The sequence below is a fragment of the Carassius auratus genome, unplaced genomic scaffold (assembly GCF_003368295.1).
Source record: "Carassius auratus strain Wakin unplaced genomic scaffold, ASM336829v1 scaf_tig00007777, whole genome shotgun sequence".
NCBI lineage: Eukaryota > Metazoa > Chordata > Actinopteri > Cypriniformes > Cyprinidae > Carassius > Carassius auratus.
In genome coordinates this window covers 1-17,452 of record NW_020523878.1, presented here as the reverse complement: position 1 = coordinate 17,452, position 17,452 = coordinate 1, and the positions used below count along the sequence as shown (strand labels likewise).

At 36.7% G+C, this 17,452-nt stretch overlaps 1 long non-coding RNA gene and 1 pseudogene across 1 annotated transcript; both read left to right on the top strand.

Annotated features, from left to right (window-relative positions):
- Positions 1-11,168: 11,168 nt before the first annotated feature.
- Positions 11,169-11,736, top strand: LOC113071668 (uncharacterized). The gene is made up of 3 exons (XR_003280202.1): positions 11,169-11,203; positions 11,596-11,645; positions 11,718-11,736. It is a non-coding gene; the product is annotated as an uncharacterized LOC113071668 (long non-coding RNA).
- A 382-nt stretch (positions 11,737-12,118) lies between these two features.
- On the top strand, positions 12,119-17,194 carry LOC113071667 (hydroxyacid-oxoacid transhydrogenase, mitochondrial-like; annotated as a pseudogene).
- Positions 17,195-17,452: the final 258 nt, after the last annotated feature.

Below are 17,452 nucleotides of genomic sequence, written 5' to 3'. Positions count from 1 at the left end.
TGTAATACACAAACTATGAAATTATACAAAATGTATAAAAAGGTAAATAAATAAATACGCACACATTAAAAAAGCAGCCAAGTCGAATGAGTTTCCTTTTTTATATAGATTAAAATTGAAGACAGAAGCAAGTGGTAAATGTGGTCACTTTAATATTCAAATCCAGTAGATCCAGTTCATGTTCACGTGGCTGTTTTCGTTTATATTCGCCAAGCTATTATGTATTTTGAAATAATCTTGTCCGTTATGTGTTCGTTCGTACGACGAAAGACAGAAACCTGCAGCTCGAGAGATTATTCTGCCAGTCGCGCTTTCAAATAGTCTTGCACACTTAAACAGGTCACAAACACCTGCATTTAGCTCTTGTAGTGTTACAATGGGTTTATTGTGTGCATTTGTGGTAATATTTTATTTAAAAAAGCTCTTAAACAAGAATAAATTCGTTTGTTTTGAGCTCGACACTGTACGCGCTGATCGGAGGCGTGATTTCAGATAGGCAGCCACAAATATTTCATTTTCACACAAACAGTTCAAAAACATCTGAATTTAGCTCTTGGTGTGTTCTAATTGGTTGATTGTGTGATATCGCTGTAATAATTTATTTTTAAAAGCTTTAAAACAGGGATAAATTCGTTTTCTCTGAGCTCTTTACTCCAGACGCTCGTGGTCACAGCGGTGATTCATCTCTCCTATTTCTCACGTATCTCTGGCCAGAAATAATTTATCCATGAGCCCTGAACCGGTAATAATCAGATATGTTGGTTTAGCTTGTCAGTGTGAATTAAATCTAAGTATTTATTTGTATTTTTAACCGATTTAAAAGTGAAAGTAAAAGTTCGGGAATTGAACCTGTAGGGGCGCAATTTCTCTCAGACAATGGAAGTCTGAAGCACATATACTAAAACAGAGGGACAGAGTGAGATGAGATGTCTGACAGTTTTTTTAATTTTCTGTTATCCATACAGTGTTGTAAAGTCGTTAAACTATGCATATTTCCTCAGAATGACTTTTTCATCTGTATGAAAAAATTCTTTGACGTGTTTGGAAGCTGCAATTTAAAAATACAATAATGATTCCCTTTGTAAGGTCATTTAAAAAAATCACCACGGCAAAACCATTCAAGCTATCCAAAATCCATTCACAATTTAAGTTCCTATCAGAAATACTGATGTGTGTTCAGAGTTTTGTGAAATTCTAAGTATGTTATTTGCCTCAAAATCACCTGAGAAGTATTCCAGTTTGACATGTTGCCACGCCAACAATTTTTTAGATATCAATATCCCCCTTGCAGATTTATATCGGCTGTGTTTTAACATTATTCTGATGAAGTTTGAAGCAAATCGAGTAATAATAAGATGCTGAATTCAAATCATTTTGAAAATGACACACTTCCTTCTGCCAGTTGGTGGCGCTATAACTTTGACTCCTAATAGTCACATATATGCGATCGACATCATACAACGAATAATCTGATGAAGTTTGATTAAAATCAGGAAATGTATGTGGACGGTATTAGACACTTCCTGTTTCTCATTTCTCGCCATAATTTCAACGCCTCGCCACGAGCAAACCGTTCGAGATATCAAAAATCCCCTGGCAATTTTTCATCCCCAGTGTCTTGAGATCATGTTGACCAAGTTTGGCGGCAATCGAGAAAAAAACCTATGACAAGTATTTCAAATTCCAGAGCATGCGCTTTTTACATAACTCTAAATAGCTGACTTCCTGTTGGGTGGAGCCTATGACATGCAATACGAAAGTTGTTCGGCACGATGAGATCTATATGTGTACTGAGTTTCATATGAATATGTGCAAGTATGTGTGAGCTATACATCAACATTTCTGACTGTGTTCCAGGGGGCGCCGTAGAGCCCCTGTGCCACGCCCGGGTCCCAGCCTCTGCAGGCTCCTAAAGGCCACAGATTCCAAAGTGTGCGCAAATTTTCAAGAGTTTTTGAGTATGTTAAGGACCCCAAAAGCCCCCACAACTTTGACGAAAAATTTGAATACTAAACCCTAAATAGCCAACTTCCTGTTGGGCGGAGCCTATGATATGCAATACAAAAGTTGTTTGGATTGATGAGATTTATATGTGTACCGAGTTTCATTCGTCTACGAGCAAGAATGTATGATATATGGCCCTCCATATTCCAGGGGGCGCTGTAGAGCCCCTGTGCCACGCCCGTGTATCAGTCTCTGCCCGGCCCTAATGGCCGCAGGTTCCAATCTGTGTGCCAATTTTCAAGACTTTTTAAGCACGTTAAGGGCCCCAAAAGCCCCCGAGACGTTGGAAAAAAATAATAATAATAATAATAATAATAATAATAATAATAATAATAATAATAAAAAATAATCCTAAGGAAAACAATAGGCCTCTCGCCCTTTGGGCTTGAGCCCTAAAAATAATCCTAAGGAAAACAATAGGGCTCTCGCCCTCCAGGCTTGAGCCCTAAATATAGCTGCAAGCAGCGATGTCGGGCTCAAGCCATCAGTGCAACGCCACCCTGGTGGCATCGGGAAAACTGTGCCCAGCGGGCATAAGCATTTACAGTAACCCTCTGACAATCAAGTTTTAAGGGATGTGGCAGTTAAAGGGTTAATCCGACCAATCTAGACTTTGAAATCACATACACAGAACAATATATATAACTTTAGTAACACTTTATTTTAAAATGTATAAAAAATGTATAAGGTGTGCATTGTAGCTGACACCTATATGAACACATTACAATTGTTTTGTGACTACAAGTCTTTCTTCTCAAATGCTATTGAGTGGTCGCGAACGCGGATGGGAGAATGGCGCATATTTGTTTTGTTTTTTTTGAGCAACTGGTGCCCCCTCTGGGAGTTGGTGCTCTACGAAGACTGCATACTCTGCATATAGGGAGCGGCGGTACTATCTGGAAGATATATTCCTCAAACCATCGTACAAGTGAAGGTGATGCTAGTCCTTCAAGAATCGCTCAAAACCTTTTCAAGTGTACAGTTTCCTTTTATTGCATCTTGAAATAAATATTTCTGAATTCTGAATCAAACTGGGTTGTGTTTATTGATTTATTTTATAAGACAACTGAAACTTTAATCTCCTTTGTAATATAAGGGCTTTTAAACCAAGAACAATGTAATTAGAGATGTATTCCTGCTTAATAATGACTATTATTAAGGGAAAAGGCTTTATAATCATGAACTATTTACTAATGCTTAGCTAATGAGTGCAGTTATTATAAAGTGTTACCAATGCATTTACTAATGTTAACAAATTAGACATTATTATACAGTGTTACCAAACCCTTTAATAATTTATTAGTGTTTTGTAATGATTTTAATGACCTATAAGCATTTGTGAAATAGTTTTGCTTGCATTGCAGCTTTATCTGTCAGTTGAAGAGTTTTACTGTTACATCCATGAGATTAATAAATGTCATGTCACGTCACAGGTTGTCATAGGTCAGTATCAAATGAGTTTGAAATTATAATTTGCAGCACAAATAAGGCTTCTTAGGATGTTTTTAAATCCCAAAAACTGTCAGAAAAGGATAAGGCCTAAGAGATTTCTTAACCTGTAATGAAAGGAAAAAAACACCACCATTAGCAACAACAAAAACAATAACAATTTAAAATATAGATTTTTTTTCCTGATTATTAAAGGAATGATTAGGTCTCTCTCTCTCTCTCTCTCTCTCTCTCTCTCTCTCTCTCTCTGCCAGACAGCCCCTCCCTACAATCCACACACACTGTCAGTCACCAAAGATTCACAGTCACCAACCCCCTCACACTCACACTCCCCCTCCCTCTCCCCCTCCCTTTCCTCACACAGACGGAGTGGCCAGAGTGAGATCATGTCAGTTGAGAAGTCTGACAGTTTTTTCTTTTCTTTTATCCATACAGTGTTGTAAAGTCATGAAACTATGCATATTTCCTCATAATGATTTGATCTCTGTATGAAAACATGCCTTGAAGTGTTTGGAAGCTGCAATTTAGACATACAATACAATTAATGTTTCCCTTCTTACTGTCATTTCAAAAAATCACCACGTCAAAACCGTTCAAGCTAACCAAAATCCGTTCGCAATTTAAGTTCCTCGATGTTGTTTCTTCATGTAGTCAAAGTTTGGTGTGTATAGTGTACTTCCCATGTGAGGAGTATGCATTAATTCACAACTGTAAAATCTCAAAAATACACATTCAAATCAAAATAGCTGACTTCCTGTTGATCGTAGCTTATGACTGTGAATTAGAAAGTTGTCCGTCTTGATAAGAACAATTTAAGTACCGAGTTTGGTGTCTGTAGCTAAAACTAAATAAAATGCATTATTATTATTATTAGCTGTACACTTGCTAAACATTTTTAAATATAAACTTATGCAATTGTGTGTGTATATATATATATATATATATATATATATATATATATAAATTCAAGTGTACAGTTTTCTTTTATTGCATCTTGAAATAAATATTTATGAGTTCTGTGTTTGTTTATTTTATTTATTTTATTTTTTATTTTACATTTTTTTTAGGGAGATTACAGCCTTTAATCTCCTCAAAATAAATGTGCATATAAACCATGAACAATTTAATTATAGCTGTATTTATAAAATGCTTACTAAAATATTAATTTTGGGAGAAGGCTATATAAAGCATGAACTGACTATTTACTAATGCTTAGCTAAGAATTGCAGCTATTATGAAGTGTTACCAATGCATTTACTAATGTTAACAATTGAGACATTATTTTAAAGTGTTACCAAATCCTTAAATAATTTAAAAGTGTTTTGTTATGATTTCATTAACCTATAAGCATTTGTGAAATAGTTCTGCTTGCATTAAAGCTTAGTCTTCATCTGTGAGCTGAACAGTTTTACTGTTACATCCTTGAGATTATGTAAATTCAAATAAATGTCATGTCACAGGGTGACAGAGGTCAGTATCAAATGAGTTTGAAATTATTATTTGCAGCACAAATAAGGTTTTTTAGGATTTTTTTTAATCCCTGAAACTGTCAGAAAAGGATAAGGCCTAAGATATTTCTTAAGATGTAATGATAACAGCACAATTAGCAACAACAACAAAAAAATAACTATTTAAAATACAGTTTTTTTCTGGTGATTAAAGAGATGTTTAAGTCTCTCTCTCTCTCTCTCTCTCTCTCTCTCTGTCTGTCTGCCACTCAGCTCACACCCCTCCCCCACTCACACTCACACACACACACACAGAGTCAGCACACAGAGTGACAGAGTGAGATCAGATGTCTGACAGTTTTTTAATTTTCTTTTAATCATACAGTGCTGTAAAGTCATGAAACTATGCATATTTCCTCAGAATCACTGGTTTTCTAAATTAAAAATGTTTTTTAAAGGTTTGGAAGCTGCAATTTAAAAATACAAGACGATTAATGTTTCACTTTTTACTGTCATTTCAAAAAATCACCACGACAAAACCGTTCAAGCTAACCAAAATCTGTTCGCAATTTAAGTTCCTCGATGTTTTTTCTTCATGTAGACAACGTTTGGTGTGTATAGTGTACTTCCCCTGTGAGGAGTATTCATTAATTCACAACTGTAAAATCTCAAAAATACACATTCAAATCAAAATAGCCGACTTCCTGTTGATCGTAGCTGATGACTGTGAATTAGAAAGTTGTCCGTCTTGAAAAGAACAATTTATGTACCAAGTTTGGTGTCTGTAGCTAAAACTAACCCCCCCACTTTTGACAAAAGGTGGCGCTATAGAGTGCCTCCTTCACGCCCTTTTAAAAGCTTTTGCCATTGTCTAGCTATCACTAATACTGATATGTGTTTTGAGTTTCATGTAAATCTGAGCTTGTTGTCTGCCTCAAACTCACCATAACAGAACATTCAAGTTTGACACGTTGCCATGGCAACACTATATCAGATATCAATATCCCCACAACAGATTTACATCGGCCGTGTTTTGTCATTATTCTGATGAAGTTTTAAGTAAATCGAGTAAAAATAAGATGCTGAATTCAAAGCATTTGGAAAATGACACACTTCCTGCTGCCAGTTGGTGGCGCTATAACGTTGACTCTTAATAGCCACATATATACAATCGGTATCATACAACGAACAAACCCATGAAGTTTGATCAAATTCAGGAAATGTATGTGGATGTTATTAGACATTTCCTGTTTCTCATTTCTCGCCATAAGTTCCATGCCTCGCCACGGGCAAACCGTTCGAGATATCAAAAATCCCCTCGCAATTTTTCATCCTCAATGTCTTGAGATCATGTTCACCGAGTTTCGTGGCGAACGGGTTGAAAACCTCAGAGGAGTATTTCAAATTCCAGAGCATGCTTTTTTTAAACAGCCCTGAATAGCTGACTTCCTGTTGGGCGGAGCCTATGACATAAAGTGTGAAAGTTGTTCGGCTCAATGAGATCTATAAGTGTACCGAGTTTGATATAAATACATGCAAGTGTGTGTGAGCTATGGTTCAAGAATTCTGACTGTCTTCCAGGGGGCGCTGTAGAGCCCCTGTGCCACGCCCGGGTCCCAGCCTCTGCGGCGTCCTGATGGCCGCAGATTCCAATGTGTGTGCCAATTTTCAAGAGTTTTTGAGCATGTTAAGGCCCCCAAAACACCCCGGAAGGTTTAATAAAAAATAAAAATAATAATAAATATAGCTGCAAGCAGCGATGTCGGGCTCAAGCCATCAGTGCAACGCCACCCTGGTGGCATCGGGAAAACTGTGCCCAGCGGGCATAAGCATTTACAGTAACCCTCTGACAATCAAGTTTTAAGGGATGTGGCAGTTAAAGGGTTAATCCGACCAATCTAGACTTTGAAATCACATACACAGAACAATATATATAACTTTAGTAACACTTTATTTTAAAATGTATAAAAAATGTATAAGGTGTGCATTGTAGCTGACACCTATATGAACACATTACAATTGTTTTGTGACTACAAGTCTTTCTTCTCAAATGCTATTGAGTGGTCGCGAACGCGGATGGGAGAATGGCGCATATTTGTTTTGTTTTTTTTGAGCAACTGGTGCCCCCTCTGGGAGTTGGTGCTCTACGAAGACTGCATACTCTGCATATAGGGAGCGGCGGTACTATCTGGAAGATATATTCCTCAAACCATCGTACAAGTGAAGGTGATGCTAGTCCTTCAAGAATCGCTCAAAACCTTTTCAAGTGTACAGTTTCCTTTTATTGCATCTTGAAATAAATATTTCTGAATTCTGAATCAAACTGGGTTGTGTTTATTGATTTATTTTATAAGACAACTGAAACTTTAATCTCCTTTGTAATATATGTGCTTTTAAACCAAGAACAATGTAATTAGAGATGTATTCCTGCTTAATAATGACTATTATTAAGGGAAAAGGCTTTATAATCATGAACTATTTACTAATGCTTAGCTAATGAGTGCAGTTATTATAAAGTGTTACCAATGCATTTACTAATGTTAACAAATTAGACATTATTATACAGTGTTACCAAACCCTTTAATAATTTATTAGTGTTTTGTAATGATTTTAATGACCTATAAGCATTTGTGAAATAGTTTTGCTTGCATTGCAGCTTAATCTGTCAGTTGAAGAGTTTTACTGTTACATCCATGAGATTAATAAATGTCATGTCACGTCACAGGTTGTCATAGGTCAGTATCAAATGAGTTTGAAATTATAATTTGCAGCACAAATAAGGCTTCTTAGGATGTTTTTAAATCCCAAAAACTGTCAGAAAAGGATAAGGCCTAAGAGATTTCTTAACCTGTAATGAAAGGAAAAAAACACCACCATTAGCAACAACAAAAACAATAACAATTTAAAATATAGATTTTTTTTCCTGATTATTAAAGGAATGATTAGGTCTCTCTCTCTCTCTCTCTCTCTCTCTCTCTGCCAGACAGCCCCTCCCTACAATCCACACACACTGTCAGTCACCAAAGATTCACAGTCACCAACCCCCTCACACTCACACTCCCCCTCCCTCTCCCCCTCCCTTTCCTCACACAGACGGAGTGGCCAGAGTGAGATCATGTCAGTTGAGAAGTCTGACAGTTTTTTTCTTTTCTTTTATCCATACAGTGTTGTAAAGTCATGAAACTATGCATATTTCCTCATAATGATTTGATCTCTGTATGAAAACATGCCTTGAAGTGTTTGGAAGCTGCAATTTAGACATACAATACAATTAATGTTTCCCCTTCTTACTGTCATTTCAAAAAATCACCACGTCAAAACCGTTCAAGCTAACCAAAATCCGTTCGCAATTTAAGTTCCTCGATGTTGTTTCTTCATGTAGTCAAAGTTTGGTGTGTATAGTGTACTTCCCATGTGAGGAGTACGCATTAATTCACAACTGTAAAATCTCAAAAATACACATTCAAATCAAAATAGCTGACTTCCTGTTGATCGTAGCTTATGACTGTGAATTAGAAAGTTGTCCGTCTTGATAAGAACAATTTAAGTACCGAGTTTGGTGTCTGTAGCTAAAACTAAATAAAATGCATTATTATTATTATTAGCTGTACACTTGCTAAACATTTTTAAATATAAACTTATGCAATTGTGTGTGTGTATATATATATATATATATATATATATATATATATATATATATATATATATATATATAAATTCAAGTGTACAGTTTTCTTTTATTGCATCTTGAAATAAATATTTATGAGTTCTGTGTTTGTTTATTTTATTTATTTTATTTTTTATTTTACATTTTTTTAGGGAGATTACAGCCTTTAATCTCCTCAAAATAAATGTGCATATAAACCATGAACAATTTAATTATAGCTGTATTTATAAAATGCTTACTAAAATATTAATTTTGGGAGAAGGCTATATAAAGCATGAACTGACTATTTACTAATGCTTAGCTAAGAATTGCAGCTATTATGAAGTGTTACCAATGCATTTACTAATGTTAACAATTGAGACATTATTTTAAAGTGTTACCAAATCCTTAAATAATTTAAAAGTGTTTTGTTATGATTTCATTAACCTATAAGCATTTGTGAAATAGTTCTGCTTGCATTAAAGCTTAGTCTTCATCTGTGAGCTGAACAGTTTTACTTTTACATCCTTGAGATTATGTAATTCAAATAAATGTCATGTCACAGGGTGACAGAGGTCAGTATCAAATGAGTTTGAAATTATTATTTGCAGCACAAATAAGGTTTTTTAGGATTTTTTTTAAATCCCTGAAACTGTCAGAAAAGGATAAGGCCTAAGATATTTCTTAAGATGTAATGATAACAGCACAATTAGCAACAACAACAAAAAAATAACTATTTAAAATACAGTTTTTTTTTCTGGTGATTAAAGAGATGTTTAAGTCTCTCTCTCTCTCTCTCTCTCTCTCTCTCTCTCTCTCTCTCTGTCTGTCTGCCACTCAGCTCACACCCCTCCCCACTCACACTCACACACACACACAGAGTCAGCACACAGAGTGACAGAGTGAGATCAGATGTCTGACAGTTTTTTTAATTTTCTTTTAATCATACAGTGCTGTAAAGTCATGAAACTATGCATATTTCCTCAGAATCACTGGTTTTCTAAATTAAAAATGTTTTTTAAAGGTTTGGAAGCTGCAATTTAAAAATACAAGACGATTAATGTTTCACTTTTTACTGTCATTTTCAAAAAATCACCACGACAAACCGTTCAAGCTAACCAAAATCTGTTCGCAATTTAAGTTCCTCGATGTTTTTTCTTCATGTAGACAACGTTTGGTGTGTATAGTGTACTTCCCCTGTGAGGAGTATTCATTAATTCACAACTGTAAAATCTCAAAAATACACATTCAAATCAAAATAGCCGACTTCCTGTTGATCGTAGCTGATGACTGTGAATTAGAAAGTTGTCCGTCTGAAAAGAACAATTTATGTACCAAGTTTGGTGTCTGTAGCTAAAACTAACCCCCCCACTTTTGACAAAAGGTGGCGCTATAGAGTGCCTCCTTCACGCCCTTTTAAAAGCTTTGCCATTGTCTAGCTATCACTAATACTGATATGTGTTTTGAGTTTCATGTAAATCTGAGCTTGTTGTCTGCCTCAAACTCACCATAACAGAACATTCAAGTTTGACACGTTGCCATGGCAACACTATATCAGATATCAATATCCCCACAACAGATTTACATCGGCCGTGTTTTGTCATTATTCTGATGAAGTTTTAAGTAAATCGAGTAAAAATAAGATGCTGAATTCAAAGCATTTGGAAAATGACACACTTCCTGCTGCCAGTTGGTGGCGCTATAACGTTTGACTCTTAATAGCCACATATATACAATCGGTATCATACAACGAACAAACCCATGAAGTTTGATCAAATTCAGGAAATGTATGTGGATGTTATTAGACATTTCCTGTTTCTCATTTCTCACCATAAGTTCCATGCCTCGCCACGGGCAAACCGTTCGAAGATTATCAAAAATCCCCTCGCAATTTTTCATCCCTCAATGTCTTGAGATCATGTTCACCGAGTTTCGTGGCGAACGGGTTGAAAACCTCAGAGGAGTATTTCAAATTCCAGAGCATGCTTTTTTTAAACAGCCCTGAATAGCTGACTTCCTGTTGGGCGGAGCCTATGACATAAAGTGTGAAAGTTGTTTCGGCTCAATGAGATCTATAAGTGTACCGAGTTTGATATAAATACATACAAGTGTGTGTGAGCTATGGTTCAAGAATTCTGACTGTCTTCCAGGGGGCGCTGTAGAGCCCCTGTGCCACGCCCGGGTCCCAGCCTCTGCGGCGTCCTGATGGCCGCAGATTCCAATGTGTGTGCCAATTTTCAAGAGTTTTTGAGCATGTAAGCCCCCAAAACACCCCGGAAGGTTTAATAAAAAATAAAAATAATAATAAACAAGAATAATCCTTAGAGAACAATAGGGCTCTTCGCCCCTTCGGGCTTGAGCCCTAATAATAACAAGAATAATCCTTAGAAGAACAATAGGGCTCTTCGCCCCTTCGGGCTTGAGCCCTAATAATCCTTAGAAGAACAATAGGGCTCTTCGCCCCTTCGGGCTTGAGCCCTAAATATAAACAGTCATGTTTCCACCTCAGTCATGAGCGCATACCTGTCAGCAGGTGGCAGACGAAACACAGTGCGAACTGTACGTGTCTGCAAGTCGCGCGCAAGCGGGCGCGAGCAGAAATCATGGCAGGCGTGAGAGAGGTCGCTCATTTGATGCGTCAGCTCGCGAGCGCGGCGTAAGTTTAAATCTTTTAAGTTTGCACCGTTTACGGTATTAAAGAGTGTTAGTTTTAGTGAGTGCACGTTTATATTTCTATGTGTATAGGTTATGCATGTTGACTCTTGTCAATGCCCTAAGATAAATAAGAGTTGTAAACAGAGCCTTAAAGGGACAGTCCACGAAAATAAATTCTGACATAATAACTCACGAGTCACGCTCGTGTTGTTAAAAACCTGGAGGAATTTCTTTCTTATGTGGAACAGAAGATAAGATAATAGGCAGTTTCATTTCATAGCTTCTTTTTTTTCAGAATGTTGACTGATTTCTCCTGTCAAAGATCTCCCTTTTGTTTTCCACAGAATAATCATTTAAACAACTGCTATTTTTTGAATGCAATATCTTTTATAGGTGCAGATGCCCAGCTCATTCTCAAGCATATTCCCACACTTATAACCGAGGTAAAATATTTCAGTGATTTTTCTCTGAATAAATGGACGCTGCCATATGTGAGTGTGTTTTGTGGTGTGTAGTTTCTACAGGTGAGGTTCTATGTGTGAACGGAAAACAGATTATGCATTTGAAGTAAGTGCACAACATACATGCATTTAATATTAATAGTTATGCGTTGTGAAATATTTTTTAAAAACAATGTGAAATATTTTTTTTAAACAATATGAAATTATTTTATTTTATACCTTGTTACATGAATACAGTTATTTATAGTGAAACACTTTTCTCTATCAATGTCAGTCACTATAACTATGTATAATTATGAATCTGAATATCCAGGAGTTACATCATAACATCAAAGATCTTTATACTATAATAATTAGAAATATTATTATTATTGTGGTTATCCATTTCATTCTTGTTGTTCCGTTTCAGATGGCTTGTTCAAATATTCAGATATGGAGCAGGAGTTACAGAGAATTTGGCATGGTAAATTGTATCATTATTTACTCACCCTCTTTTTGTATGTGCACCATTTGTAGGCACTGAGCTGATTAAGTAGACTCTATTATTGCTCAACATATTGCATATTTTCTCAGAAAGTCCCTCTTCAGTTGATTTCAGTTTAGCTTTGGAGTTCTCAGTCGTTGTTTGTGAAGTTTGCTGTTTTGGCCTGATATAATCAGGATTTGCAGAACATGGGAGCACGTAATGTGTGTCTGATGACGGATAGGACCTTGTCTCAGCTGCCGCCGGTTGGAGTAGTGTTGGACTCATTGACGAAACATGGAGTCAAATATAAGATCTATGAGGATGTGCGAGTAGAACCAACAGACAAAAGGTGAAAATGTGATGTTCATGTAAGTGTTTCAAATTAAAACAACAATGTGAAAGCAACGTCTCTTTCTCTTTTCAGCTTTAAAGCAGCGATTGATTTTGCCAAACAAGGACATTTTGATGTGTATGTTGCTGTGGGCGGGGGCTCTGTGATTGACACCTGTAAAGCAGCCAGTCTCTATGCATCTCATCCAGAGGCAGAATTTCTAGACTTTGTCAATGCACCAATTGGAAAAGGAAACCCATCACAGCCTCACTGAAACCACTCATCGCTGGTACAAAGTCAAACTTAATATTACTTTTTCTTTTTTTTCCCCTTTGTTGTGTCTCTCTCTCTCTCTCTCTCTCTCTTTCTCTTAACAACCATTCACCATAGAACAAACATTTAAAAACTATTGCAGAAATGCTGATAAATTATACATGTGTTTTTGTGTGTGTTTGTGTATGTGAAAGTTCCTACTACGGCTGGAACGGGGAGTGAAACTACAGGAGTGGCTATCTTTGACTTTGAGGACCTGAAGGCCAAAACTGGTTTGCAGAAACATTTTACTCATTAACATTTCATCATTGTTCTCCATATACAGAGTTCAGAAAGGTTGAGTGTTGAGTTTTAGATTTAAAGGGGGGGTGAAATGCTATTTCATGCATACTGAGTTTTTTACACTGTTAAAGAGTTGGATTCCCATGCTAAACATGGACAAAGTTTCAAAAATTAAGTTGTACGTTTGAAGGTTTGTCACAAGTTTCGGAAAGTTTTTTTCAAGTATGGCTCTGTGTGACGTTAGATGGAGCGGAATTTCCTTATATGGGTCCTGAGGGCACGTCTGCCGGAAGAGCACGCGCTCCCGTATAGCACAGCACTGAGAGCACAACAGACTTCACTGATCAGAGCGAGAGCGCCGCGAAATGTCACAAAAGAAGTGTGTTTTTGGTTGCCAGGGCAAGACAACCCTGCACAGATTAAGAGAAACAGCATTAAGGACCAGTGGATGGAGTTTATTTTTACAGAGCATCAACGGAGTTGTGCAAGTGTTTGTGTTTGTTCCCCTGCATTTCGAAGATGCTTGTTTTACAAACAAGGCCCAGTTTGACACCGGATTTGTACATCGTTTATTTCTTAAGGATAATGCAGTCCCAACGAAAAAGGGTCACGATCGTGTGTTGGAACCGCAGGCGGTGAGTAAAAACTGCTTCAAATATCTCTGTGTTGTTAACTTAGCTATCAGTGCGTAAGCACATCAAGTAAACAACATGCGATGTTGTCATCAAACTGCACTTTCCACATGTACAGCTTAAAAAAAAATAAAAAAAAGACGACAAAGTGGAACTTAGTCATTTTCCAAAACCGCTAAGCAAATATATACAGTTTCAGTACATACCACATAGAGACGTCGTTGCTGATGCTGCTCTTGTTAAATTTCAGCCTCTGGATCTGATTCCAGATCATAAATATACGCTGAATCTGACTGTTAGCCATGGTTTGTTTGGGTTGGTTTTGTCCTCACGGGTGTCACAGCTTCCAAATGCTCTCAACGCAAAAGCCTACTGGCGCTCGTGATTCTTTAGCTCCGCCCACACGTCACGCCTCCAGCCGGTCGTGTTTTTCCGGGAAAAATCGGTACAGACTATCTTTCTCTTATGAGTATAATAAAACTAAAGACTTTTTGGAGTTATGAAGGATGCAGTACTACTCTATAGGTACTCAAGATTAACAGGATATTGAGTGAAAATGGGCATTTCACCCCCCTCTTTAAGATGACATAATGGTTAAATAGTTAGGGTGTCGTGTGTAAGTTTGTTGTGTAAGCTTAGCAAATTAATATGTTTGTCTTTTCAGGTATTGCAAATCGAGCCCTAAAGCCCACTTTGGGGATGGTGGATCCCTTACATACTCTGCACATGCCATCAAGAGTGGCAGCTAACAGTGGCTTTGATGTGCTCTGGTGTGTTTACATGCACACAGTATTTATTAACTATGTTCTAATTAATAAGGCAATCACTAAACAAGGTAACAGCATTATTAACTGTGAGAAAATGTAAGTAAACTTACAAAAAGTAGTGGTTTGAAGATTCTGTATAAACCTGCTTTATTATCTACCCATTTGGTGGCTTTTATATTTTTGAATGAAAAGAAATAAAATAAAAACTTATTAATGCTAATATATAGTGAAATAAGCAGCCACTACTCTTTGTGTCAGATGATCTTTCAGAAATCATTCTGATATACTGATTCTAATATAACACTCATTTTTTTTTAGGATTCTTTGATGAATAGAAAGTTAACAGCATTTATTTGGTCATTATCTTGTGTAACAATGTAAATGTCTTTACTGTCACTTTTGATCAATTTGATGCATTTTTACTGAAATTATTAGTGTCTTTAAAAACAAAAAAACTTACTAACCCCAAATTTATGTAACTAACGCGTGTATATTTGATATTTATGTTTAGATAATGATATTCATTGTGCTTGGTTTAAATCCTTCTCTTTTTAGCCATGCATTAGAGTCATTCACTGCTTTGCCGTATAACCTAAGGAGTCCCTGCCCATCCAACCCCATCAATCGCCCAGCTTACCAGGGCAGCAATCCAATCAGTGATGTTTGGGCAAGACATGCTCTCAAGATCGTTGCCAAATACTTGAAGCGGTATGTTTCTGTTTTTTGGATTTATAATATGAGTATGAGATTTAAGTCATGAGTTTTGGGGTTCATTAACTATTTGGGTACTTTATTGAAATATTTGATTCTGTATTTTTAAATGTTTATATTTAAATGTAATATTGTTAAGATATGAAAACGTGTGTGTTGTAGAGCGGTGCGTGATGCTGGAGATGTGGAGGCTCGCTCCAGCATGCCACCTGGCCAGTGTGTTTGCTGGAATCGGCTTTGGCAATGCAGGAGTCCATTTATGGTAATTAAATAGAACTAACATTAAATTAACACCAAAAAAAAGAGTTGATTCTGGTAATGAGTTTGGCAGCATCAAATTGCAACACACTTAAGAGACTGCTAATTGGAATCACTAGTGCTGCTCTGTAGTACGCTAAATCTCCATATTCGTATGCATCATCAGACAGCACAGGTGGACTGAACTTACTGCTGTGAGAGTTCAAAGAAAGGCGTAGAGATCTCACTGCTCTTGTTGAAAGTTAGTAATGGCTAGTTGGTGATGCAGGCATTGACCTTCATGCCACTTTTAAGATAACATGCATTTAATTTCAAATCACATGTACAAATGATGTCCTTCCAATAGGTCTATATAGATATTTTTGGAATTTATATGATAATGTGTTGTTGACTTTTCCTTTCCCTGTTCAAGTCATGGAATGTCATATCCCATTGCTGGGAATGTCAAAACTCACAGGGCTAGAGGCTACAATGTAGAACATCCTATAGTGGTAAATATAAACTGTATTACACTACTGTTCAAAAATTTGGGTCAATAAGTTTTTTTTTTCTTTAGCACCAAATCAGCATGTTATAATGATTTCTGACGGATCATGTGACATTAGAGGAATTTATTATATTTAAAAATATATTAAAATAATTGATTCAAAATTGTAACTTTGTTTTTTTTTTACTTGAAGTGATATTTCCCAGTACTGCTGTTTTTACTGTATTTTTGATCAAATAAATGCAGCCTTGTTGAGACTTAAAAAAATTATGACCCCAGACTTTTGAATGATCAGATCTCAGAGTAGTTTCTTTGCGTTTTTTCTTCGTGGCAGATTCCCATGTTTTACAGTGCCGTTTTCTTTCAGCCTCATGGACTCTCTGTAGTTCTTACGTCCCCTGGTGTTTTTGCCTTCACTGCAAACATGTGTCCTGAGCGCCACCTGGAGGCTGCACAAATACTAGGTAAAACGCCTAGAAAGCTAAACTCAAAACAGTGTCAAATAATAACACTGTAATGTGAAAGTAGCTTATAAAAATGTCTCGTTCCGAGAAGCTGCTAAATAAATGTAATTAGTTTGTGTTGCTGTGATTTTATAAGAAAGTTCTATATTTGAATCATTGTATGATTTAACTGGCCATGGTTAATGTTTGTGTGTGTGTTTTTAAGGTACTTGATGTGAGTAACATCAAGAAAGATGATGCTGGGCCGTGTGTTGGCTGACACTCTCAGATCGATCCTGTATGACCTGGAAGTGGAGGATGGCTTGTTTGCAATCGGCTACACTAAAGAGGACATTCCATCTTTGGTGAAGGGCACCATCCCTCAGGTCAACATATCACAATGTCAAGTCATCATTTTTTTGCTGAAAGCTCAAATTCTGCTCCATCAAAAATCACCCAAGCAGCTTAATCACCTGAGAATGAGAAATATGGCAGTTTAAAGGACTGGACTCCTCCAGCTAAAGTCACTGTTTAAAAGAAATAAACAACAGCTGGGTACTATATGTTTTATAACCCCAGCTGAAAATGCAACACTTCAATGCTTACAACATTATACTAACCAATATCACATTATATTGTGTGTTATAGAGTTTGTTGTTTGTTTGTTTGTGTGTTTGACAGGAGCGGGTAACTAAACTGTCTCCTCGAGCTCACACTGAAGAGGATCTGACTGATCTGTTTGCAGCATCCATGAAGCTCTACTGAACAGACTGAAGAACATTTTCACATATTGACGTGGTTCTCAGAAGCACAGCCTTTGATTAGCTGTGCTGATTTCATTATGTAAGCAGAGACACTGATCTTAACACTCTGACCTCAATTACTTTAATCCTTTCAGTGATGTCACTGTCCCGAGCCAGAAAAGCAGAGACAGTAACACACTCACAATCAGATACTGTATTCTGCATGTCAGCATATTTAAGCATAATTATCATTGTGATATATGTAAACCACCCTGCACACACAGAGAGAGTATGCATGCTCTCCATTCAATCTAACTATTAAGGCTGATTTGTTAATCAGTGTGATTTAGACAGTTGAATTTAAAATGAGTCTAATCTAAGAATCAGGTTTAGACT